The 26,288-nt window shown below is 44.3% G+C and overlaps 1 long non-coding RNA gene across 4 annotated transcripts; it reads right to left on the reverse strand.

Moving 5' to 3' along the window:
• Positions 1 to 5,027: 5,027 nt before the first annotated feature.
• On the reverse strand, positions 5,028 to 25,418 carry 1700094M23Rik. 4 transcript variants are annotated; one of them, XR_003954696.1, is made up of 4 exons: positions 17,253 to 20,444; positions 15,533 to 15,715; positions 8,530 to 8,681; positions 7,084 to 8,003 (listed from the first exon to the last, which is right to left on the reverse strand). It is a non-coding gene; the product is annotated as an RIKEN cDNA 1700094M23 gene (long non-coding RNA). The 4 variants fall into 4 exon arrangements; XR_003954695.1 differs by lacking the exons at positions 7,084 to 8,003; positions 8,530 to 8,681 and adding an exon at positions 5,028 to 5,061; XR_003954694.1 differs by having other exon boundaries at positions 7,084 to 8,681.
• Between the last annotated feature and the right edge of the window lie 870 nt (positions 25,419 to 26,288).

Here is a 26,288-nt window from a genome sequence, read left to right on the forward strand (position 1 = left end):
ATATACATGAAGGCACACACAAAATGTATAGACCTTTCATTTTAAAAAAATTGATTCATGACCAGTTATGATCACTCTTGGTCCTTTGAAGTCTCCTGGGGCTCTCTTTATATATCATGAATTGTTAGAAATATTCCCAAGTATAGAAGAAATAGCATCTATGCCAGAGTAAAGGGCTGTAATACCTTGTCATTCCTAAGTAGCTCATTGTGCAGCTTCAAGAATCTTCCTTCAGTTCTAACTAATCTATCAATTATTGATAACCTCATATTCACATTTAACTCCACCATTATGGAAGCCAAGGCCAGCTTCATCCTCACAACAGACTTCCATGAACTCCTTAGCAAGGAGGTGAATGAGAGTCTGGAGATCAAACGTGTGATCGTAGTCAGGTGTAGGAGCCTTTGCCTTTGGATAGCCTCTCATGTGAAGAGACTGGGGAAGATATCGTAGAACAGACATAGGAAGTGTGAGGCTTGACTCTTGGGATAACCCAGAATGTATAAGCTGGAGATACAACGAGGAGGAACAGCTGGTGGGAGGAGGTGCCAAGAAGTAGCCATCACCAGTTTGGAGAATCTGGGGTGCTGTAGCCTTGTATTCACTGTCACCAGACTGGGGAGAAGGGGCCTGGGGATACACATCACCTTTCTCTTCTTTTCTCACATAGGTCCACCATTGCTATCCCAGCAATGTGCTGTCTTCACTGTGAAGCCGGTGAGGCAGCATCTCCAGAAGACTAGTGAGGGAGCTAAGGAAGATCCTTAGCTAACAGTTCTGGTCCACGATCAAGTGGAACCCCAGTGTTCACAGCACCACTCCTCCCATCCTCCAGTGAGCAACAGCCCTCATCTCCAGTCCTCTGGTGGGCAATGACCTTCATCTCATGTCCCCTGGTGAGCATCGCCTCTCACCTCCTTTGCTTGGGTGGGCATCTCCCCCATCTCATTTCCTCCAGCGGACATCTCCCCTCATCTTACTTTTTCTAGTTAACAATCCCTCTATTTCCTTTCCCCTGGTGGACATCTCCCCTCAGCTTTCCCTCAGTGGGTGTCTCCCCACATCTCCTGTTCTCTAATGGACCTCTCCTCACATCTCCTTTCTCCTTTCCCAACATTTCCCCAACATTTCTCTCAGCAGGAAGCGACAAACTTGGTTTTCTTTTTAATTTCTCATTCTGTGGTATTTTGCTCCCTTTCTAGCCTCAAGGGCAAAATGCTTTCATTATTCTTGGGACTGTGGATGTGGCACCATGAAAAAAAAACACTCAGCGTGTGTGAAGATTGGGGTGTGAACCTCAGCACCACAGACAAGAAGTTGTTTGCTTCCACATTGATAGAGGAGCATAGGCGCTAAAGGAGCTGAGGGGGAGCTCACCATTGACAAGGAACTGTTTTATAACCTTTAGCTATAGAGAGTTAGTTTCTATCTTTCCCTGCTACATACGCATACCCGGCCCTTCGGCTGTGCCTTGGAGAAAAAAATGGATGTAGAAGATGTCAGCAGGGAGGATAAAAACACAAGAGTTAAATGGTGCTCTACAGTATGGGAAGCTTTGGAAACATCCGCATGCTTTGGTCCTCACCATTGGTGATATACCCAGGAGGGAAGGACCAGCTTAGCTGCAGCAGTACGAGACTGATGGGAAGGTGTTACTTTCTGCTCTGCCAGGGCAATGCCACAGCTTTGTAACTTGGACTTGCACCATGACCCTTCTTTGTCTATGTCTCAAATCTCTGTGTAACAAGGTCACAGGAAGAGGAACAGAACACAAGAACCTGCATCTTCCTTCCCAATTCTAGCTTTTCTACCACATTCTGGGCCCCTAACTATGGCTAAAAGCCTGTAAGAAGGACTCAGCAGAACTCTTTCCTAATTCCTTCTCTCCAAGTGTAGTGTAGACCTCAGGATGAACCTCCTGCGAAGCCACAAGGCTGGCCTGTAAGTGGGGGCAGGGGAGCTGTGCAGGTATATGAGAGAGTCCAGATGCCGTTGAATAACTTGCTGGATGTAACTGGATCAGCACAGGAAGAATGGACAGTGTGGACTGTGGATGAAACCGTATCAAACTACCACATTCTAGCATAGAGATTTTCAAGAACTTGGGTTCAAAAGCTCTGTCTTTATCACGGTAGGAAGTTAGAATGCTTCTCAATTAACATTTTATTAGATTGATTCACAGACTGTAAATATTTAACTATGTTGTTTGCCACATTCTGGGTCTCATAGATAGTAGGTGTGTAGCTATAGGCATTGTGCGGACTCCCTAGCTAAGGCTGGTGTGTAGATAAAATAGCGTTACAAATCAATGTGTATGAATGTAGAGTCCCAGTCACTACGAATCACTAAAACTTTAGCCATGTGACCCTCCAGCTGCCATAGCCACACAGCGCAACTCTGCTAACTAGGTTGGCAACTGCCTACTTCCTTTTCCTTCAGTCCCTGCTACCTGGCCAGTCCCCTCACTCGTCTGTTCTTCATCCCTCTTGTCCTCATGATGAGCTGAAATGGTCCATTCTTCCAGCTCCTTTCTGCTCCTCCGACAACAGAACCCTGCTATGTCTCAGGCCTATCACAAAGCCTGATTCCTGGTCATTTGTGGGTGTACATACCCTCGTCCCACCTCTCCAGCCTTCAGAGATCACAGGGTGACTTAGAGAATAATCAACCTGGGCCTGATTCTCATAGCATATGAGTTTGCCGAGACGGCTTTAACCATGGATGGTGTGCTGAATATAAGTAGGAGCTGTCTCCCTTCTTTGTATTCTGCCTCACAGACTGATTTAAAATTCTAAAAAAGGTATTGGAGCGATCTTCCCATAAATCTTTCAGCGATACTAGCCCTAGATGTGAGATCATAGTTGGTTCTGATTGGAACTTGCTAACCTGATTAGAGAAAAGAAAAAGATGAAGAAAACCACTCAACATAGGAACAGAAACCAGCACTGGAATAAGGCTGAGGAGCACGGAGGTGTGAGGCTGAGGAGCACGGAGGTATGAGGCTGAGGAGTACGGAGGAGTGAGGCTGTGGAGGAGTGAGGCTGAGGAGCATGGAGGAGTGAGGCTGAGGAGCACGGAGGAGTGAGGCTGAGGAGCACTGAAGTGAGACTGTGTTGAACGGAGGAGTGAGGCTGAGTTGCATGGAGAAGTGAGGAACACTGGAGTGAGGCTGAGGAGCTCAGAGCCCACAGATACAGTGAAAGGGGGATGTGTGTGTAAGAGGGTGAGGGGAGAACAGGGATGAGAAATCATCTCCAGATCTTGCAATGGGAATTCTACTTTCATTTTTTCTTCCCTGCCTCTGTCCTTATTGTCAGAATTCAAGGTGATCTTGGAGGCGATCTCTGTCACTCTCCACCTTCCTTCAGTACAACTGTCATGCTGCTTGACAATTGCATGTTTATATCTACTTTCTGCAGTTTTTAAACACCTTCTGCCTCCACCTTGGAACAAATGCCAGTCATTTGACTGATTTACCCTCTAGAACCACCAAGCAAATGCCCCCTCCCTCTCCGGCATTGCTCACTGGAGTAACATTTCTGGATATTATCACCAGAACAGTAAACTAATCTCATCAGAAACTTAATGGGTTTTAAAATGTATGGGTATAGGCTTATGCACATCCCTACATGTGTTCATTCATATGCATACCTATACATATGTGTACACGTGTATGGAGGCCAGAGGCCAACATCAGGTATCTTTGTCTATCTCTCCACCTGATTTTCAGAAACAGTGTCTCTCACTGGACCTGGAGCCTACTGATTGGCCTAGGTGGGCAGCCCACAAGCTCAGGGATTCTCAGTCTCTGGAATTCAGGTGTTGATGTTTACACAGCAAAGACTATTGGCTGAGCTGAGTCCTAGTTCCCAGCTCACAGAGCCCCCTTTTCTGATTTGTTGTCTTATCATCACAGATAACGTAGTTGGGATACTGAAAAGTCAGTATCACGCCCTGAACTACACTATGATCAGGCGGTGTCTCAGTGTAACATGCTCTCTCAACCAAGTGAAAATGAGTGAGCTGGCTGCAGACACGAGAAAGCCACGCCCCTGTCAAACTGGTGATGAGGAACAGTGCTGGGGCGGGAGGTGAGCCTGGAGCAGATGTCAGGGAAGTAGAGCTGTTGACAAGTGTATGTAAGTAAATCTGCGATCCGCATGCAAGCTTAAGTCTGAGAGAGTCAGGTGAGACCTCTTCCTGAGAGCCTGGGCAGCTTAATTTTCTGAGCATCGATTTCTTAATGGTTTGCTACATTTTTGGATACCAAGAAACCAGAAGTAAGGGATATAAGGGATAGTGTCCAAAGTGACCTCAGCAGATTGTATACAAATCGTTTCTATCTTAAAGGAAATGTCATAAGGAAACCTGTGAAATTCTACTCCTGTGATAAAGACAATTGTATCATCAAATATGCAAATATAGTTAACGAGAGTTAGCCAGGAGAATAGCACACTGATATGCAGCCCTTTGGAGAAACACCTGCACTGAGGGCAGGTCAGTCTGATCCTTCAAAGAGCACAGTTTGGAGATAAACTACCTGCAATGAAAGCTGCCTCTTACACGGTATGCTCTTTTGTGCCTTGGTTTCCCCATCTGTAAAATAGAGATACAAGTCATGCCTACTTTTATAGTTGTGAGGACTTAGTCATCATAAGGATAAAACATCTTAGTACTCTGGGGACTTTGAACAATATTCATAGACTTTAGACATTGTATTCATAGATTTTAACATTGTATCCATGGCAGATCATTTTTAATCACTGTTATAGAAGAGATGCAGGCTTTGTGTGGATTTGGTTGAATGATAAATACAGGCTATTCCTCTTCTGAGAGCCTGTCTTCATTAGGGTTTCTATTGCTGTGAAGAGACACCCTGACCACAGAAACTCCCATAAAGGAAAACATTTCATCAAGGCTTGCTTACAGTTCAGGTTTAGTTCATTATCATCACAGGCAGACATGGTGCTGGAGAAGGAACTGAGAATTCTACATCCAGATCGGCAGGCAGGAGGAAAAGAGAGAGACATGCTTCCTCCAAGGCCACAGCACCCTTTGAGCCTATGGAGGCAAGTAATAAACAACACGTTTCAACAAGAATTTGAACAATCACTCTCTGAGGAAATAACTCCCCCTGGTTCGGCATTTGGGCACCTAGGCCCAGCAGGGCCATAGATGAAAGGGTAAGAGGAACACAAATCAAATATATACGACGACTTTACCATGTGATGTGTACAAAATGAAAACAGGCCATGGGGCAGTGCCCTGTGCTACGAGTGCGGAGCCTCCCAGGGTGTGTTTACAGGCTGTAGGAGGGTAACTCCTGGTTATTCACCAGGCCACTCTCTTCTCATTCTCAAGCATAGTCCTGTCTGAATCTTCTAGAATGCCTATTCCTGCAGCTTCGGCATTCTAGAGAGTCAACATGTCCACAGGGTGACAGTAAATTCCACTGCCGAGAAGTCAGTTTTGACCATGGTGAGCCCCTCTTTTATGCCCATTTTGAAATGAGGCTGCTGGCCACCCGGTGACACTGGGTAAAATGCAGTTGAGTACTGAAAGCTGGATCAGAAACGAGAAGCTCAAATGGTTTATGGCATCCACACTTGCCTGGTTATCTTATGGGTGGGCAAGATGTTTTTCTTTACCGCTATTGAAGGGTCATAATGTATAGTCCAAGCTTCATGCCCCACCCCCAACATCATAACCAGAAATCCAACTAAGGCAAAGAACGCAAGATCAGTTAGCTCCCCTTTCCTGGCACTATATTTATTGTCCAGCTAAACCAAAAATATAACTCACAGCTATGTTCATAAAGGTACAGCTCTTGAAAAATTAATTCCCCAACAGAAGTCAATCACCGCACTTGTCTGGACCTCTAAGATGAAGCCCTCCTTGACCTAGATCACATTAAACAATGGATAGACATATTAATGCAGTTGGCTGATCATGCCCTGCACCATCCTCCCAAGTCTTTGACTGGTGATCAGGCAGGTTTCTACCGTTTCCTGTGGGGCCACCTAACCCAGCCAAATCACTATGTGATCTCAAAAATAACATCTCCTCTAGCCAAAACCAGTCGCTATAGCAACATCCCAAGGATGCTTTGTGTTTCAGTCAGTCACCTCAGGTAACAAGTCAGCTGATTTGCCTTCTGGCTTTTCCCCTAGCAAGGATGAAAAGGCCTACACCGGACATCCCAGTTTGACTGCAGAGAAAATAACCTGTTCAGAAAATGTCCTTGTTCCTTCCCAGGGTCAAAGAGGCTAAATTGGAAAGGAAATCCAGACAGGCAGCGGCCCCAGCACAGTACTCTGTAATAAGCAGGACAAGGAGGGTGGCTGCACAGAGTGACAGTTTGGATGGGTTGGAGAAAAAGTAGAATCTCTCAATCTCTCTCTCTCTCTCTCTCTCTCTCTCTCTCTCTCTCTCTCTCTCTCTCTCTTCAATTAAGAGAAGTTGAGGAAATGGGTCATCTCTGGCAATGTGTCTTGCAGCTGGGACAGACCATCCCTTGGGGAAAAGGCTATCGACTTTTTGCTTGGAGTGTTCAGTACAGCTTCTTCATTAGGTAGACTCCCCTTTCTGAGAGGTCCCAAGGCCTGACACTATTACTGAGGCTATGGAGAGCTCACAAAAAGGGATCTATCATGAGTGCCCTCTGAAAGACCCAACAAGCAGCTGAAAGAGTCAGATGCAGATATTTGTACCCAACCAATGGACTGAAGTAGCTAACCCCTGTTGTTGAATTAGGAAAGGCTGAAAGAAGCTGAGGAGAAGGGCGATCCTGTAGGAGGACCAGCAGTCTCAATTAATCTGGACCCCCGAGATCTCTCAAACACTAGACCACCAAACAGACAGCATACACCAGCAGATATGAGGCCCCCCCAACAGACATACAGTAGAGGTCTTTTGGGTCTGTGTTCATTCAGAGATGATGCACCTAACCCTCAAGAGACTGGAGGCCCCAGGGACTTTAGAGGTCAGGTGGGGTGGGGGGTTGGGGACATCCACGTGGAGATGAGGTGGGGTGGGGAGGAGGTGTGGGATGTGAAGCAGTTGGAGGGTGGATGAAGGGTGAGGGAATGGAATATGGAGTGTATAAAATACATTAAAAATAAATTAACATTAAAAAAACAAGATCCCCCTTTCTACGTCAGCCGAGAGACAAAGTTCTAGAGAGAGCAGCACAGAGTAGACTCTGCCAGGGGTGTCCTCTTAGCTGCCAGGAGCAGTCCTGCCCATTGCCTCTGGGTTATTTGCAGATAAAGCAACAGCTACTTGAGCTGTTGGGTGGCTGGTGGTCCCAACTCCTGAACTGGACCCTTAGTCTGGTGTCTGTGCCTGGGGCCTAAGCAAAGGACCCTCTGTGAGTATGCTCATGAAAGCAAACACCCAGAAAACACACCAGGGACATAGATAGCTGAGCGCCAAATGAGATGGCTCATTTTCAAAGCTCTTAATTTGCTATTTTATAAAGTGATCTTGTGGCAAGGAAAAAAAAAGAACTAATTAAGCATTTCATTATCTGACTGACACAACGCAGTGACAGGAGAAACATCTGTCCCGCTCTAAAGCCGAGAAGTCCACAGCCAGGAGAACATCTGCAGATGGGGAGCTTAAAACTCAAAGTAGAGGAGACCTCAAGCCACCAGGGAATAAACTCTGCATAAAGTTTGCTCTCCAAATGTATACAAAGAAATTATGATTCTTGGAGATAATGGCTCCCCTGAACACAGGAGCCTGTTGCAAGTGACAGTGGTCTCATGAAACCCAAGGAACTGGAACTCACTTCATGTTCAAGGTTCTCCTACGTTCTTACTAACAAGCAATTAAACTGCTGAGAGGACAGATATGTGTGGGCCACAGGGGCATGTCTGTTCCAATTCTAGTGTGTTCTAACTCACCCAGGCTGCATCTTTGCTTGCTGGAGGAAGGTTGGGTGTTGATAGAGTTGTCTCTGCATTTGCATAAACCGGCTGCAAGAGGCAGGGTTCTTCCAGCTAGTGGGATTTCATAGAGAGTTCCACTTAAGCCCCCTCCATGAACACTAATGGAAAATGTACTACTAACATTACTCCTGTATTCTGCTCCCCAGAGCCAGGCCACTCAAACGCACATAAGAAGATACAAATATCTGACACAGGTGTTTCCTTATAAAATTAAGATGGTTGATTAGTCTGCAATACAAAGAATACATAAAAGGAAGAAGAATAAATAAAAGTTATTTATACTCTCATGTCAGTGAGAATTAACTGGCACACTTCCTGATGGATTACAGGCCCTTATGAAGGACTTGTTAACCCTTAGCATGCTTGAGGCCTTTCCTTTGAGCTCCAGCACTGCAAAGCTATGCCTTTTCTCAATCCTTTCTCTGTAGTGTAGAAGAATAGCTGATCTCTGCATATCATTAGGGACATAAGTATCTATCCATGCACACAATCATGTTGGCTGCTCAGAAAAGTGCTTATTTATTTCCTTAAAAAAACGAGGAGGAGTTCTCTTTAGACTTTTTCACTCATATTTTACCTGGAGGTATACGTGTTGTTTAAATAAAGCTCGGGTCACACTGAAGCTACTTTCTGCAACTGTGCTGTAGGAAACTTTAGCACTAGATGACGAATAATTTCTGAAGTCGTCCATAGTCCTTCATCAGAGCTTTAGCTGGAGACCTGGCAATCCTGTTTGGCCACCAGTGAGAAGAAATTTAATAGCTTTTACTCTTTCATTCTTTCGTCCACTCAATAACAATTCTTAACAATCAACACATGCTAGGTGCTACCTAGATATTTCCACCCTATAAAGGCACAACATTCTTACCGTTATGGTGCTTCATCTGTCATAGAAGAGACAGATGAAATTAAGTTTGATAAAATATTTGAAGACGACAGCACCATGGCAGAGAGGCACACAACAGCCATCGCTGCCTAAATTCCTCAAGAGCGGGACACAGCCCTGGGTATTTTGGAGAAAGTATGTCCTGACAGTGAAAGTGTTCCTTGGTAGCATTAGAGAATCAAGTCACGCTCCAGGAAGAGACAGGCAGCCCAATTGTGCACAGCATGAAGGCAAGGCAGGAGGAAATCAGAAAGTGGGAAGATGGAGGGGGACTTAAGACTGGCTAAAGAGATTTGGAATTTTGTCTGAGGGAAACTATGGCGTTCAGAGCAGAGAAGGGATATGGTATGACACACAGGTACAAAGACACACCTTTAGATGGTGACTGGACTGAGGCAGGCAATGGTGATTCTGGCTCAAATCAAACTAAGGAGGTGACAAGAGGTTATATTCTAGGTGATTTTGAATCCAGTCTCGAGGACATGTGCTGGTAGAATGGACGTGGTGTGTTAGACTCGAATGCAAAGGTACTTCAAGGTGTTGAGACTGAAAGAAGAGAGCTGCTTGGGTAAATGAGATGACCAGCAGTGATTTTAGGAAGCCAGTGTCTGGAGTCAGTTCACATCATAGAACATGGGAGATCTCTGGCAAATGTTGAAGTGGAGCTTTTGATGGTGACAAGGGTGTCTGTGTGTGTGTGTATCTCTCTCTCTCTCTCTCTCTCTCTCTCTCTCTCTCTCTCTCTCTCTCTCTGTGTGTGTGTGTGTGTGTGTGTGTGTGTGTGTGTGTGTGTAGTTCACTTGGATTCTAGAGCCTGAGTGAAAGTAGAGACCAGAGACAGACAGACAGACAGACATTTCAGAGTGGTAGATGTGCAGATAGGATAAGAGTGAGATCAGGGCAGTTTAAGTACAAATAGATAAGGAGAATCAAAAATTTGGATTCATTCCTACACCACCATGTCCATGGGAGACGATGGGGAAGCACACCTAGGGAGTGATCAGTGAGTTTGGAGGAGCCCCAGAGGCACAAGGTTCAGGAGAAACAGGCAGAGCAGCTCATTGGCTAGTGTTGTAATCACTATGCTGAGAGCTCCACGTAGGGACAAAAAGCATGCTCTCACAAGAAAGGAGCTGTCCCCTGCCGTTCAGCAAGTGCCTACTGGAGAGCACTCTCCTAGGTCCCCCTTGCCAGGAGCCCCTGTGTAGGTACAGTATGTATAAATGTACACGGTAGCCATTAGTCAATGAGTGGGATAAAGACCAAAGAACAATCGTTGAATTTACCACTGTGGGTGTGAGCAATGAACTCGGCTGGGATCATTTGTTAGATGGTGGTAACAAGAACCCAGACAGACACCGAGAGTCTAAGAACTGAGAGCAAAACTGGAGACTGAATATCAACAACTATTTGGAGGACCTTTTCTTCAAAGAGGAATGAAAGAAGACAGTAGCTGGTAGGTAGGATGCTGTCTCCAAGGGCATGGAAGGATGGCAGGTTACTGTCATGTTCATGGGAACCAGCCATTCCATTGTCTCTTGCCTGGAACACAATGACCCCATTTCTTGCTTGCCTACCATCACCCATGCATCCTGTAGCGTTTCTTCCAAAGTTTGCTGAACATGACTTTCCCAAAATGCAAATCACAAAGAGTCATGATCTCATGGCATAACACTTACACTCCATCCACGGCCCTCACTTGGTGCCGTAAGATCCCTCTTAGTGAGCAACCATCTGACTTCCCATCACGTGTCCTCTCCTCCGCCGCGCAGCTGCAGTCTCGTCAGTCTCCAGTCCTCCTCCACACCACGTGTTCTCCCAGCCCTGGGCTCTGCCTTTGACCTTCGCTGCTCTGGAGCTGCCAACCCCTCTCCTCTGCAATCAACCTTCCTGGTGTGTTCTCTATCGCTTACTCCTGCCACCGGGGCTTCTGCCTTGTCTCGCCACGTCACAGTTTCCCTGTCACTCTCTGTGTTTGTCTCTGCTTCTTTCTTTAACATACGGCTGCCTGACTGAATGCACTTTCTTTGATCTGCCTTCCCCACAACAATCTAGACAACAATCTAGTTCCCCGAGACACTAGCTTTATCTCACTTCCCACATTGACCCCTGGCCTGTACAATCATGTCTGACACATAGAAGTGCTCAATGCGTGTGTTCCAAATCAATGGATAGATGAATAATTGAAACAGTACTACCATTAACACACCAGATCCTTAAATGCTGTCTAGTATAATGCAAACATGGGTCATGGGTTTGGATTTAGTGAGGCCTCTGGGGAGAAAGTAGAAAGGCGCATCCGCGGCCTCCTTGACCTATGATCTGAAGATGTGCTTTCAGAAGGATGAGGGCCTTCATATCAGTCAAACCTTTTCGATTTTTAATTCAATGAACAAATAGTGGTAGAAAACAAAAGCAGAAACATCTCCTGCCACAGGGCTATGGATATCAGCAGATGTCCAAGGCTCTGGGTCAAGGGTGTCCCATTACTTGCGAGTCTCTGTGGATTTTCATAAGTTGTTACATGTCTCTGGGCTGTAGCTCCCTTGCTTTCTATGTATAATTTTGTTTGTTTGTTTTTGTTTTTGTTTTTGTTTTTCGAGACAGGGTTTCTCTGTGTAACCCTGGCTGTCCTGGAACTCACTCTGTAGACCAGGCTGGCCTGGAATTCAGAAATCCACCTGCCTCTGCCTCCCAAGTCCTGGGATTAAAGGTGTGTGCCACCACCACCCGGCGTATAAATTCTTTTATTTATTTCAGTCGCCACATTGAATAAGGGCCAAGTGAGATACTTCAGATAATGCTGAACAAATGCACATATGTATTTTTGAATTAATAAAGGTGAGGGTAACCCATGGGGAAGGGGGAGAGAGGTGTGTGGGGGGGGAGAGATAGAATAGTACTGCTACAGCCTATGTGGCACCTGGCACTTTAAAATATGTCCCCTGGGAAGAAAAATGAGACTGTTGTTGAGGCTGCCATAAAGAATCATTTCAAAAGTGATATTTTCCAACTCTAATAAGTCTGTGATCAGACAATCAGTTTCTGGGACAAAGGCCACCGCTTTCCACTGAGTGACCTGGAAGCCTGTACCATCCATTTAATGTCAAGAGTGTGCAGACGTAAGCGGTTTCTCCCTGCCAAGAATAGGAAATAAAATCACGGCGTGGGGGAGACTGACATGCCCGTCTAGGTGACCACAGAGACCCCCGCCTACAGAGGATCTTCTGGACGCACCACCGAGCAGCTGGCAGACAGTCTCTGGGGTGACCGGAGATGGCAATTTAAATGCAGCATTTGTCTCTGTTCCACAGAGAGAGGAGTATGCAACATTGACAGCCAGGGTGAGGGACTGTTCAGGGCCGCCTGTTATTTTCTGTCCTCTCGGGCACCATATTGTTTTTCCTCATTGTACTCCAAGCCCCTCTGTCCCCTATCACCTTCCTCCACTTACTCACTGTTCTGCCCCATTGCCTCACACTGACTCAATGCAAGGGCACTCTGGAGTCACCCTGAGCTTATGACAGTCTGTGCATAGAGTCCCCAGATAACTGTCAATGACTTCTCAGTGTTTGTGGGTATATCTTTGGCCCAGCTCACCTAAACCATTTAGAACACAAGTCTTTGGTCACTTATCCTTCTGGTTTGCCTGCCCATCTGTTCAGTCAGCGTGGGCATGTGACGTCATATGGTAGAGTAGGCCAGGGTCCAGCTGTCAGAGATTAAGGACTGGGCAAGTTCCCTAGGAGGGAGTTAGGGACATAGGCATTTCAAATAGTTAACTCAGGAGAAGGGGCGCATGTGTCTGTGCACGTGTGCACATGTATGTGTGCTTGTGCATGTGTATACAGGTTGTCTCTCTATTCTTTTCAAGAATCATTGATTATTTAGAAAGTAGATGGTATCAGAGACAGATCCAGCGGTCACCAAACCTGAGTTACAGGCCTATTTGTGCACCTTGACTACGAAGCTAACATATTTTATGTCAGTATGATGGTTAATATTGTCCACATGACAAGATCTAGAGTTAGCTTGAGGATAAATCTCTAGGCATGTCTGCAAGGGATTGATAGATATTTTCAGATTAAACCACCCCAAATGAGAGCAGGCCTTGACTGGGGGCTCAGACTGCATCAAAAGGAGAGAGCAGCTGGGTGCAAGTGTTCATCTCTCTCTGCTTCCTGATTGGATGAACCGTGGCAGCTACCTATTGGCACCATGTGCACCTCACTGTGGTGCACTTACAGCCTCAGCCTCAGAGGCAAGATGGACTTTTCCTCTTTAGATTGTGTTGGTGAGGTGTTTTATTACAACAACAACAACAATTCATGAGTTCAATGTTGATAACTTTCAAGAGAACAAACTGGTTTTTAACTAGGTAAAAGAAGACGAGGGAACACACATCCTGAAAAGTTGCAAGAGCTGTTCTACTGCACACGATTAAAACTTCCATGGTTTGTTCGCGTATTTATTTATGTGTATACATGTGGTGGATTTAAGTGGCCATTGCATCAGACAGAACACTGAGCTCTTTGCAAAATAATATCCTAATTAGTTCAATGTGTATGTGTCTCTGTGTGTATGTGTGTATGTATGTCTGTGTGTGCACATGCGTACATGTGTGTGTGCCTGTGTGTGTGTGCACATGTGTGTGCATACATGTGTGTGTATGTCTGTGTGTGTCTGTGTACATTCATGTGTATGTATGCATGTGCACGTGTGAGTGTGTATGTGCACGTGTGTGTATGTGTGTGCGTGCACACGTGCGTGCCATGTGATGGGGTGATTCAGTTACAGGATGATTGCTGATACTTGTTTTTGGATTATTTTTAAGTATAAACAAATGCTTCTGTTAAGGTAAGCATTTTGTAACATTGTTTTTCGTTTCAGGAAATATTAAAGTAAGTTATAGCGAATGATGCTGTCTTAGTTATGCTCAAGTGGTCTTCTTGGGTAAATGGACTTAGGGGGTAGGTGAATGCTACAGTCTCCCAAACACCAGATGCAAGCACCCCTATTAAGTTCACAGTTTGAGAGAGATGCATTTTCTACCATGCCTCATATCAATAGGTCATGTAGAAAAAAAATTCATCTTGGCTAGGTCCAGTTTCATAGTTGAAACAGAAATCTATCAGCCCTGACGTCACCTGCAGGGCATAAGGTCACTGAGCAGAAAACCAATCTGGAGAACCTGACAAAGCTGGAGAAAATTACCCCAGCTGCATGAAAAGCAGGATGAATTTCTAGAATATTTTCATTTTTAGAATGTGGTGTCTAGCAACGTACATAACCTTGGGAGTCTCACCTCCCAGACGTGTGGCATGGCCCTGGCATTGGCATGTATAATGTTAGAGCCACTTTGTCAGAGAGAAATTCATCTGAGGGCTATTATATTTTCCTGATATTAAGATTAAAAAAGAAAAATATGGGGGTGGATAAGCAAAAGAAGCCTCATATTTCAATCTGCGAGAGATTGAAAGACATTTTCCAAGGCGAAGACTTTTTCTAAGTTCTTTTTGTTTAAATAATTTGTTCTCCACCTACGCTTTCAAAGGCTATTTTGGTTGCTGGTAAGTTTAGAAAAGTTTTCAGGGCCTCCTTCTTTCTTGGTACAACCGACTTCTATAATCACAGTATAGACAGCTGTTATCCAGATGCACAGCCCAGGTGTTAGGTAGAAACAAAATTGTAGTGCAGTAACTCCTATATACTGGTACACAGGGACTCCGGGGAACAAATGACATGTGACTTTTATCTATAAAATCTCTGTGTGTACATGTGTGCATAAATGTGTTTACATGTGTATGTACATATGTGTGTATGTGTTCATGTGTGTACAGATGTGTTTGTGTGTGTGTATGAGCGCGCGCGTGTGCATTCATATAGAGTCCTGAGGGAACTTCAGGTATTATCTTCTGAAATGCTGTCCACCTCCTTTTGGGACAAGGTCTTAACTTGAACCCAGAAGTTGTCACCTGGCTAACCAGTGGTTTCCAGGACCCTCCTGTCTCATGTCTCCAGCACTAGAATTAAAAGTGTGTGGTCACACTAGGCATTTTTATAGGATTCTGGGGAATGGACTTAAGTGACTTGGCATATGAGCCATTTCTACAGCCCTCCATCTATATATATGCACATATAAGTGTGTATGTTTACATAATATACATCACACAAATATTTACATATGTATATGTTACATATATATAAATATATAATATATTATATAATATGTGTATTTATTTAATATATTTGTATGTTATATATTATTATATATTATCTATAATAAATATGTTTATATATACATTTATATATAATACATATAAAACAATAATTTTCATTTTAACCATTAAAGTATATCATGTCATCAAAGTATAAATGTCACTGCTATCTATTTCCCAAAACTTTCAATGCCCTAAAAAGAATAACTGTGGCTCGTGACTATTAAATGCCATGCTACCAGCTCATTTCTCCATAGTCCCTGGTGGCCTGTAGTTACTTTCTGTCCTGGGAATTTACCTGTTCTCGACGTTTCATACAAGCAGAATTATATATAATCTATCCTTTATAAGTAGATAATACCTCATTGTGTCCTTAGACCACATTTTGTTTCTCCAGTGCGAGTTATTTTTACTTTATGGCCCTTGTGAGTATGATGTAACTGCTTAGTTTCTTAAAAGCCTATATTAGACATTACCTAACGAATACAAGATTCTTTCCGGGTCAGTCTGCATGCTGAGGGAAGGCAATGGTTCCGATCCACCATATCTGCTTAGTGCAGTGGGCACCAACTACACTCTTGCTTTGAAGTTAAATCATCACGGTCCACCTGGATGGGCTGGAATGTCTGAAACTCCACACCCCATAGCTCCCAGAGAACCTGGAAGATAAAAGAAATGAGCATGAGGTCTAAAAGTAAAACAGGAGGAGACTGAGAGAGGAGGAGCCTGAGAGTCTAGGAGGAGCTCAAGAGACAAGGAGGCACCTGAGAGAGGAGGAGGATCATAAGAGAGAAGGAGGAGCCTAAGAGAGAAGGAGGAGCCTGAGAGAAAAGGAGGAGCCTGAGAGAAAAGGAGGAGCCTGAGAGGGAAGGAGGAGCTTGAGAGAGAAGGAGGAACCTGAGAGACCAGTAGAAGCCTGAGAGAGGAGGAGCCTGAGAGAGAAGGAGGAGCCTGAGAGAGAAGGAGGAGCCTGAGAGAGAAGGAGGCGCCCGAGAGATGAGGAACTGCTGGATGAGTGAGTCACAGACCATCTGGGAAGCAAACCTAAAAACACCAAGCAAGGGGATATTTAAAGTAGAGGGCAGGTTGCTTTAAAATCCATCAAAAGGATAGAAAGAATAGATGTAGGGGGACTCAGAGTGACCCTCAGAGCATTCTTTACTGACTCACAGGAGAGATCACACTTCAGGAAACTTCCCGGGAGCAAAGCTGGGCTTGATGGGATGCAGTTGCCATCCCAGCACTTGGCAGTGGTGGAGACACAAGAGGAGCAGGAGTTCTGGGTCATCCTTAGGTGCACAGAAAGTTTACTGCCAGCTTCTACATGAGTCCTTGTCTTACGTTAGATATAGTCTACACAGACACAAGTTCGCATGAACACCGAAACAAACAATGTATATAAGACCATTCCTTTGGAACCTAGGATCATTAGCCTAGACTACATACACCTTAACTTACTTTTACTAAAGGAGTCTATTTAAAAAGAAACAAAAATGTTTACAGGTGACGTTATAGCCACTTCAGAGAGAAGCATAGTTCTGAGTGCTAAAGCAGGTTTTCGTATTTCCATTCATTACCAAATGTCTTCTGTGCAACTCACAGTGCCGACTGCAGCTCACACCTGCAGGTTCATTTAGAAGCAGCCCTGGTACAGCAATGAGTGTTAAGGCACGGAGAGCGCAAATAAGCACCCAGGCACAGAACAGGAGAAATGCAGCCCCATGTGGGGATTCCTGGGTACCCAAATGACATGGCGTGGGCGTAGGGGGTGGATCTGAGCAGGCAGTACAGCCTGGAGTCTCAGCCAGACACAGACAACAAACTATCCTATTGTCTTCTCTGACAGACATCTATAAACTAGCCATCTTGCTGTTATTCCGTGGATGTGACTGAGAAATCCTCAGCCTTCCCCCACAGATACACAGATGTCCCCCCCCTGCCCCTGCATAAGTACACACTGCAGTGAGCCAGGAACAGAAGGGAAACAGGAAACAGTGTTGCCTTCCCTCTTGGAGTTTATAATCAAGTGGGGTGGGGTGGGGTGGGGAATACTGATGTCATGTGACTATCTTTGTTATTGCCTATCATTATCAACCTGACTCAGGACACCCGGCAAAACCAACTGTGAGAGAGTGACGTTAGCTGTACGTTCAGTATTTGTGTGCCTCTCAGATCCGTGAGTTGGAACGCCATTACCCTGTGATGGCATTTGGAGATGAGGCCTTTGGTTAGTGGCTTGGTCCTTGTGAAGGGGCACAGAGAGCTCACTCGCCTCTTCACACTTGATCTTGAGCTTTGTAACCTCCAGAAGGCTGAGGAACGACTTCCTATCACTTACAAGCTGCTGGCTCTGCTTCCCTCATTTGTATGAGGACGATGACAGTGATGGCTGGGATGTAACAGCGCAGGGACATGGAGGTAAGGGTTAAGTGAGATGGCGTAGGCCAGCCTTCAGCACAGAGCTGTCCAGCTGTGTTTTACTTCTATTCTTCCACTGGAGGACTCATAGTTCTCTGAGTCTATCGAGTAGGCTTCATTCTGATCCTTTATTTTGAAAACAAACAAACAAACAAACAAACAAACAAAAAAACGAAAAAAAAACATTTATTTGGTTTGGGGAGAGGTGCACCCATGCATTCCATGTAATTTTAGAAAACCACACTAGTTCTGGCTAGGCTCTGAGACTAGCAGGTGCCCATACCTCTGCTGTCTTTGCTAAGCTGCCCAGCAGCTGTCCCTTCTGAGAACACCTGGAGCTACCACTTGAGTGAGTTCAATAGACCGACCACCCTGGCGGTTGGCTATACCAACCGCCAAGGACCACCAGGCTGCAGATAGTCCACTACACTGCTCTGTTCCCCAGCTAGGAAATCCCTTGTTACTTGCTACTCCTCCAAGCCACATGGTTCTGTTCCATCTTTCACCTCCTCTTCCTCTGTCATCCTCTCTCTCCATCCCTCCATATCATCCTCTCTCTTCCTCCTTCCTCTCTCTCCTTCTCTACAAATTTCAGCCCTACCTTTCCCTTCCACTGCCCAATCACAGGCTCTAGCCTTTTATTTGACCAGTTAAAATGGGGAGAAGTTTCATATGGAACCACCTGAGTAAGTGGCCCACTCCTTGTCAGGGCAGGGCAGTCCCTCTTTAGGAACCAGAATTAGCATCAAAATATAAACGACACCAGGGCAATCCACAACACCCATGCCATGGTGTTCATACAGGGTTTACAGGACAGCTTGCAGTAGTTGGGTTTTATCTTAACTCATGTCCGAACAGTTGGTAGAAAGCACTCTTAGCCTCCACAGCATCTTTCCTATCTCTCGTTCTAATTCTTGTTCCTTTCTGTTGCAAAAGGCACTGGGCATTCATGTAAACATCCCTCTACAGTCTTTCTCGATCCCTGAGCCTTGCACGGATGTGAAGATTCTGTGCCCGTGTTGTAAGTGAACGATTCCCGGTGTGTGAAAAGGCATCAATATTAAGGCTTTGCTTCAGGAATGTTCTTGCCATTTTTTTTTGCTCAGCCACCCCTTCCTTAGGGTTCTATCTTTTAAAGGGGCGAGTCAGAGACCTTCTCTCTCTGCCACTAATTGTGCAGTGCCCCCTGCCTGTGGTGAGGGTCATGGCCTCTCTGCTGAGACTGCCAGGACCGGATGCGATTCCTGCCAATTGCATGGGGAGTCTGTGTGAGAGGATGGCCTGAGAGAGCGCTCAGCGAGGAAGCAAACACTGATTATTTAATTTGCATTGTTTCCTCACGAATTTAAAGAATCTCCCTTCTGAAAGGAACATGGGGCAAAATGGTGGAAGACACAGCAGCTAGAGCAGAGGGGAATAAACACTGGCTTTTAAGAATAAGGAGGAAACGCTCACAGGAGCAGGACTCGTAAAACACAATGTTATTTAAATAATACTATATTTCTCCTGCCTTATCATTCTGATTACACTCAACTAATCTACAAAATTGAAAGGTAATGAGCAGTATTTCCTTAAAGCACATTAAATAATAGTGTCAAAATGCAAATTTATTCATTAAGTATAGATGAGTATGTTAAATATTCATGAGTTGTTGCTCTCAGTGTGTAATTAATGCCATGGTCTTTGAGTCCAGAGTGGTGTGGGGATGGCGAGGGTTGTGCTTCATCACAGCTGCAAACTGATACCAGCCCTCAAATATTCCCGAGGACAAAGGTTAGGCACCTATCCGACCCCAGGATTTTATATCGAATGTTCTTGGAAACACAACTATGGGATGGCTTTAGTTTCATTTTTCAAACTTCTGCTGTCTGATCGTCTAGGTAGGAAATAAGTCCAGGTTTGAAGAAACTCTTGTTTGGTGGAATACCCTACACCCAGAATTCCCTTTTGTTTGGTTTTGACCTCAGGCAAGTGGAAGTATACTACAAAAGTCTCTCTTCTAAGCAGGAGATGTCATGTGTTTCTCTGTTTTGACCCTTTGCTCCCTCTCCCCTAAGTGTAGTCCTTTCATTTGGGGGAAGAGCCCTTGGGTTTAGAATCTTTTGAAAACCTAGTCCATTTTCTGTCCATGGCCCATCTTATCTAAGGCCACATGGAGTCTGTCAATCACTCCATTTCTTAAATGACTGGTGCGCCTTATTCTTGTAGACTCTTGTAGGCTTCAATCACAATGTTTGTTTGTTTTTAAATTTACTTCCCAAGGTATTCACCGGACCTTTCCTTTTGATTCAGTTGTATATCCCAAACAAACCTGCGAGGACAAAGTAGCAAATAAGACATTTATGCTTCTACCAAGAATCAAAGATGGTCTGATTCTAGTATTTTCTAAATGTATCAATATACATTTTAGTGTTCTGAAATTGCAAACACAGACAATAGATTCTTTTGATGCTTAGCTTATCAAGAATTAGATACCAGGGCCAGAGAGATGGCTCAGTGGGTGAAAGAAAGCCTTACATACAAGAAAAATGACTTGAGTTTGATCCCTGGAACCACAGAGCAGAGAAAGTTGTCCACTGATCTCCAGTGTAGCCACGGAATTTTAGTCACTGAGAGGTAGCTGGACATAGGAAATTGAGAAGAAGTAACCAGCTATGTGGCAGACATAGAACAGTATTAAAAAGGTTAAGTTACAAGCTAGTGGGAACAAGCCTAGCTTATGGTCTAGGCATTATTAATAAATAATAAACCTCTGAGTTGTCATTCCAGAACAGGGATATAGGTGGAAAAGCCCATGGTTGCACTCCACGTGAGCTGTGCCATGCATATGCCTGCACACAAGAGCAAGTACACATATGCACACAAGAATGAATGAATGAATGAATGAATACATGCATGCATGCATACATACATACATAAGTACATACATGTAAAAAATGAACTGTCCATGATACCATGAACATAGAACTATACAAATGTGTCTTACCTCTGGGGGTACATGGGATTTTGATTCCCAACTCTTTTCCTCTCCATATTGGATAATCTTACAACCACATCTTATGGTACTTGAATTGTGCAGTATTTTTGGCAAGAGTGGCCAATGTTTTTTTCTTCTGTCCCACTGATGAGAGCTGCTTTATTTTGGACAATGAGATGTTGACTAAACTGAAGGTAGCAGCTCAAAGCGCAGGTGCTTGAGAACAGCTAGCGCCCCCACTCATTCTCCCAGGCTTGTCAGTCATCATGAGCAGTGGTCTCCTGCTTCAGGGGACGTTTGAAAGAACCCAGGAAAAACAGACCTGATCCCTGAGCTCAGGTGGAGCCACGTGCAGATCAACTGCACCTCAGAGGAGCCCAACCTACCTGTTGACCTTTAGGGTTGAAGTTACAAGTTACATAGAGCACCCAGCTTGTGAGTGTGTGTGTATGTGTGGTGTATAGATGTGTATGTATGTGTGTGTGTGTGTGTGTTCATGTGTCATGTGTATGTGTGTATGTGGTGTGTATGTATGTGTGTATGCATGTGTCATGTGTATGTGTGTATATATGTGGTGTGTGTGAATGTGTCATGTGTACATGTGTGTGCATATGTGTGTGTGTAGCCCCTTCTAGTATGTTGCTCCATATCATTCGGTATGCTGACATGGTTGAGCGCCAATGGCAATCATCCATCATCTAAGTCTCCTCTATCTGAAACTCTGCACTCATTACGCACTAGCTTCCTATTCTTACTTTCCCCCCAGCCCCTGTCAATCACCATTTGACTTTCTTCTATGTATTTGATTTCTCCAGGAGCCTCATGCGAGGGAATTAAAGCATTTGTCCTTCTAGTGCCTGGCTTACTTCAATGCTGTTATGTCTTCTGGAGCATGCATACAAAGTCTTCTTTCTAAGGCTGAGTATCGGTCCGTGCTGAGCGTTGTGTGATGTGGCCCATCGGTTTTCCACCCATCTCTTCATAGATGCCTGGATTCCTTTCACCTCTAGGCTATCACGAATAATGTTGCTACAATAGATCTATAAATCTGTTTGTGTCCGTACTTTCATCTTTATTAAGTATCTACCCAGAAATGTATTTCCTGGGACATATGGTAATCTTGTGCTTACATTTTAAAGGAATTATCATACTGTTTCCCTGTGTGGCTCTCTCATTTTACATTCTCATCAGTAATGTATGAGGGCTCCAATTTCTCTGCATCCTATTCAAAACCTGACATTTTCTTGGTTTTCTTTATTTTTCCTATCTTCCTTCCTTCCTTCCTTCCTTCCTTCCTTTCTTCCTTTCTCTTCTTTCTTCCTTCCTTTCTTCCTTTCTCTTCTTCCTTCCTTTCTCTCTCTCTCTCTCTCTCTCTCTCTCTCTCTCTCTCTCTCTCTCTCTCTCTCTTCTTATAAAAATAGTAGTCTTTGGGGCTGAAGAAATAATGGCTCCGCAGTTAAGAGCACACACTACTATTTCAGAGGACCTGAGTTCAGGTTCCTAGCACCCAGTAGGATGGATGGCTCACAAAGGCCCATAACTGAAGTTTCAGAGGAGTGTAACACCTGTACTTGGTAGACACCTGCATTTACATGCACAGACACAGAGACACACCAAACAAACATACACACACACACACACACACACACACACACACTTAAAAATAAATGTTTTTAAATGGCAGCCCTCTTTGAGTATGTGAAATGATATCCAGCTAAGGCCACGTGTGTCTGACCAGTGACACTGAGGGTCCGTCTCTTCATGTGCTTATTGGCCAGCTGCACATCTCCTTTTGTAAAACATTTATTTACATCCTTTTATTTTTGAATAAGTAGTTATTGATCATAACAATATGAATTACTGCTGGAAAAGTATACATAAAATGGCCTCATGGCAAATTTGTGGTATTTTAATATTTTTCCTCCCTTATATTTTTGTGTAGCTTGAATATTTTACTGACTTTGTATCATTCTTATAAAATTAGAAACTTAAGTGTTGCCTGGTGTTGTGGTGTCGGCCTTTAACACCTGTGCTGATGAGGCAGAAGCAGTGGAAATCTGGGAATTCGGCTTGTCATGATCGAGATAGTGACTCGGTCTCAAAACTAAACAAACACATAAGTGAATAAAAAACTATAGAAAGAAGAAAAGTAAGTATTAATTGCCTGTTTTACGTTAACACATGGAATCACAAGCTATATTTCGAAGGGCTCACCCAGAAAGATTCCTGTGTTTTAACTACATTTACTTAGTTACTTGGTTGTGTGTGTTGAGGCCAGAGGTTGATGTTGGATGCCTTCTTATATTTCTCTCTACCTTACTGTTTTGAGACAAGGTTTTCACTGAGCCTGAAGCTTGTTGGTTCAGATAGACTGGCTGGCCAGGAAGGCCCAGGGGTCCGCTTGTCCACCTGAGCAGTGCTAGGGTTAAACCCACTGTGTCTTGCCTTTTACTTGGGTCAGGGGATCATAATTCAGGTCTGCAAGCTTGCATAGCAAGCATCTCTTCACTGAGCCGCCTAGGCTAGAATCTGCTTTATTTTTGTTATTTACTAATTAAAAACCCTACTTTTGTCATCTGTGTTTGTAGTAGTATTTGGTTTTTAGAATGCTAATTAAAATTTCGAAACAAGGCTATAAAACATATTATAAAAACATGGAAAACCATCTTTACTGTGAGTAGGGCTTTTCTGTGGCTTTTCTGCTCAAATGTGACCGTGGCCAGCTGAGGCACACACAAATTTCCACAGCTATGGAAGACTCTTTTGATTTTCAGTCTTTGTGTGTCTCCTGTGCTCAGTAGGCTGTGCTGAATACCATCAACATCAAGGAGGAAAAATCAAGAATGTATCTGCTCTCCTGTGACTGTCTGTGGTGCGAGAGGGCAAGAAAACATCTGTTTATAATTGGAGTCCCCAGAAAGCTGGGCCATAAACAGGCAAGGAGAATTTCAGGATGCCCTTTATCATTGTCAGTAAAAATATTGATGAGACAAGAATACAGTGTATCAAGCATTGAAATAAGATCGAGTCACTGTGAAGGGCATCTCTTTGAGATGTCGTTTTTGTCCTGAAAATGATGGTGGCTACATTGATTCTTCTGGTCTTGCTGTGCGATGGGGCTCAGGCAGATGTGTTCGTTTGATTCCCCGTGGGAAAGCTAAGCAGGAGTTGCTTGGTGTCACACAGGGAGGCTGACCTTTGGACATTGTGACCCGACCTTGCCATCTGCAAAGTTCATTCTCAGTATTCCTGCAATTGGCTCACACACACACACACACACACACACACACACACACACACACACTCTAGCACAAAATAAAACAACAATAACAACAACCACAGTAACAAAAGAACTCATTGTGTTTGAAACAAATCCCAAGCCTTATACTGGGCTGTACTTATAGGTTTCATGGGATGTTTGTAGAAGAAGGAAGCAAGTGGGGATTATTATTACTATGTAATATAAAGGTGTTTTAAATATTTTTAGAAAAGATCTAGATTATTTTTTCATTTTAACTAGCACCTATTTTGGTAACGTACCTTCTGATTTTATATTGCAAATGAAAATAGATATTGCCAACTGTCACCAAAAATGAATATTTTAAGTCTAAGTGTTCAATTTAGTTTTACCTCTTGAGTCTAATTGACCATTTAACTTTTTGGTTTCTTCCTACCATATGTAAATAATTCACACAGGGGCGTGTGGAAGGCAATGATTACAGTATTGGCAGATAAGTGTATTGAGTTCAGTAAGGGCTGAGTTCTTGTATTGATCTTCCCACTTCATCACATCGACAGCTACAGCAATGAGATAGCAGAGCATCTGAAGGCGGGCTTGAGGGATGGAAATTCATTGCTCAGAGTCACACATTTGAGGAACAGCAAATCTGAAAGTCTTAGATTTCTCAGCTGAAGAATGGATTGTTTCCTAGATTCCTTTGATTGTTAGCATTAAACAAGGAAGTAGGTGAAAAGGTCATAGTGGCAACTGAGTCCAGAGTCAGTACCCAACATGTAACTGATAAGCACCACCCCAACACGTGACTGATGAACATCACCCCAACACGTGACTGATGAGCACCACCCCCAACACGTGACTGATGAGCACCGCCCCCAACACGTGACTGATGAGTACCACCCCCAACACGTGACTGATGAGCACCGCCCCCAACACGTGACTGATGAGCACCACCCCCAACACTTGACTGATGAACAGCACCCCCAACACGTGACTGATGAGCACCACCCTCACTACTTCCACAGTGCTGACTATGCTTCCAATATCGGCTCCTCAAGCAGAAGTAGGCCACAGGCATGCCAGCAGTCACACGGCTTTGGAACCACCAGAGGCGTCATTCTACTCATCTGGTTAGCCAGCCTTGTGTCTTCTGCCTTCTTTTCTTCCTCCTTACCTTTCTCCCCTTGCGCTTCCTTATTCCTCTTCTTCCTCCTTCTTTCTTCTGCTTTTGACTTTTTAGGGTGTCTTGTTTTTTTTTGTTTGTTTGCAAATTTGAACTAAAGGTTCAAAGACTTCCCATAGGCCTACATACACAGAACCTCTCTTATTACCAACAACCCCCACCAAACAAAGTCATTGTGACATCGTTATTACCCAGAGCAGGGGTTGAAGATCTCTCAGTGTTGCATGTACACCCCACCCTAGCATCTGTCCCACAGTCATGTAACTGGCCTGACTGTCCTCTGAGAATTCTGCTCTCTCCAAAGTGTTACAGTTCCAGAAGGGCGTGTGTCCCTCAGACTAGTCTCTTTCAGCTATCAATATGCATGTACTTTTCTTAAGTATAGAGAGTTTCTTGGTACTTTTCTTCTTAGCCTTCTTGAGGTTGTTTGTTTGTGACAGGGTCTGGGTATGCAGTCCTGGCTGACTGAGTACAGCTTGTGAACCCTAAACTGACATCCTCCTGTCTCAGCCTCTGTATTGGCTAGTTGTGTGTCAACTTGACACAGCTGGAGTCATCACAGAGAAAGGAGCTTCAGTCGGGGAAATGCCTCCATGAGATCCAACTGTAAGGCATTTTCTCAATTAGTGATCAAGGAGGGAGGTCGCCTTGAGGGTGGTGCCATCTCTGGGCTGGTAGTCTTGGTTCTATAAGAGAGCAAGCTGAGCAAGCCAGGGGAAGCAAGCCAGTAAAGAACATCCCTCCATGGCTTCTGCTTCAGCTCCTGCTTCCTGACCTGCTTGAGTTCCAGTCCTGACTTCCTTTGGTGATGAACAGCAATGTGGAAGTGTAAGCTGAATAAACCCTTTCCTCCCCAACTTGCTTCTCGGTCATGATGTTTGTGCAGGAATAGAAACCCTGACTCAGTTAGCCTCCCTAGTGCTAGGATTGCACTACCATATCACACTTAGATGTCTTTGTCATTTGGGGAAAATTTTTGCTCTGTATCTTTTAGTATTCTCCTTCTCTTCTGAATTTAAGAATTCAACAAGTAAAAGACCATGCCTGGTGCTGGAAACCCAGGCAAGTACCCTGGCTAGTGAGATCAGGGGTCTTAGGGCAGAGCCTGCAACTGATCAGTTACTAAAACAGCATAATCCCTAAGTACAATGTAAACATTTATCTTAGACATAAATAAGACCCCCCTTCAAAGAAACTTCTCTTTGTGATAGACATATTAGAAAAACCCACAACTAACCAAAATACAGAGAACAAATAGTACCCAGACCATCTGAAACGTTGACAACACAAGGCTTGGGGAGCACTGTGGGAGAGGGCAGAAAGATTTTAAGAGCCAGAACAGGGTGTCTGTGAGGGCGCATCTTCTAGAAATGTCAGGGAAGCTACACCCATTAAACCTCACCAACAAGACTGCCT

This window comes from Mus musculus, chromosome 3 (assembly GCF_000001635.26).
Source record: "Mus musculus strain C57BL/6J chromosome 3, GRCm38.p6 C57BL/6J".
Classification (NCBI taxonomy): Eukaryota; Metazoa; Chordata; class Mammalia; order Rodentia; family Muridae; genus Mus; species Mus musculus.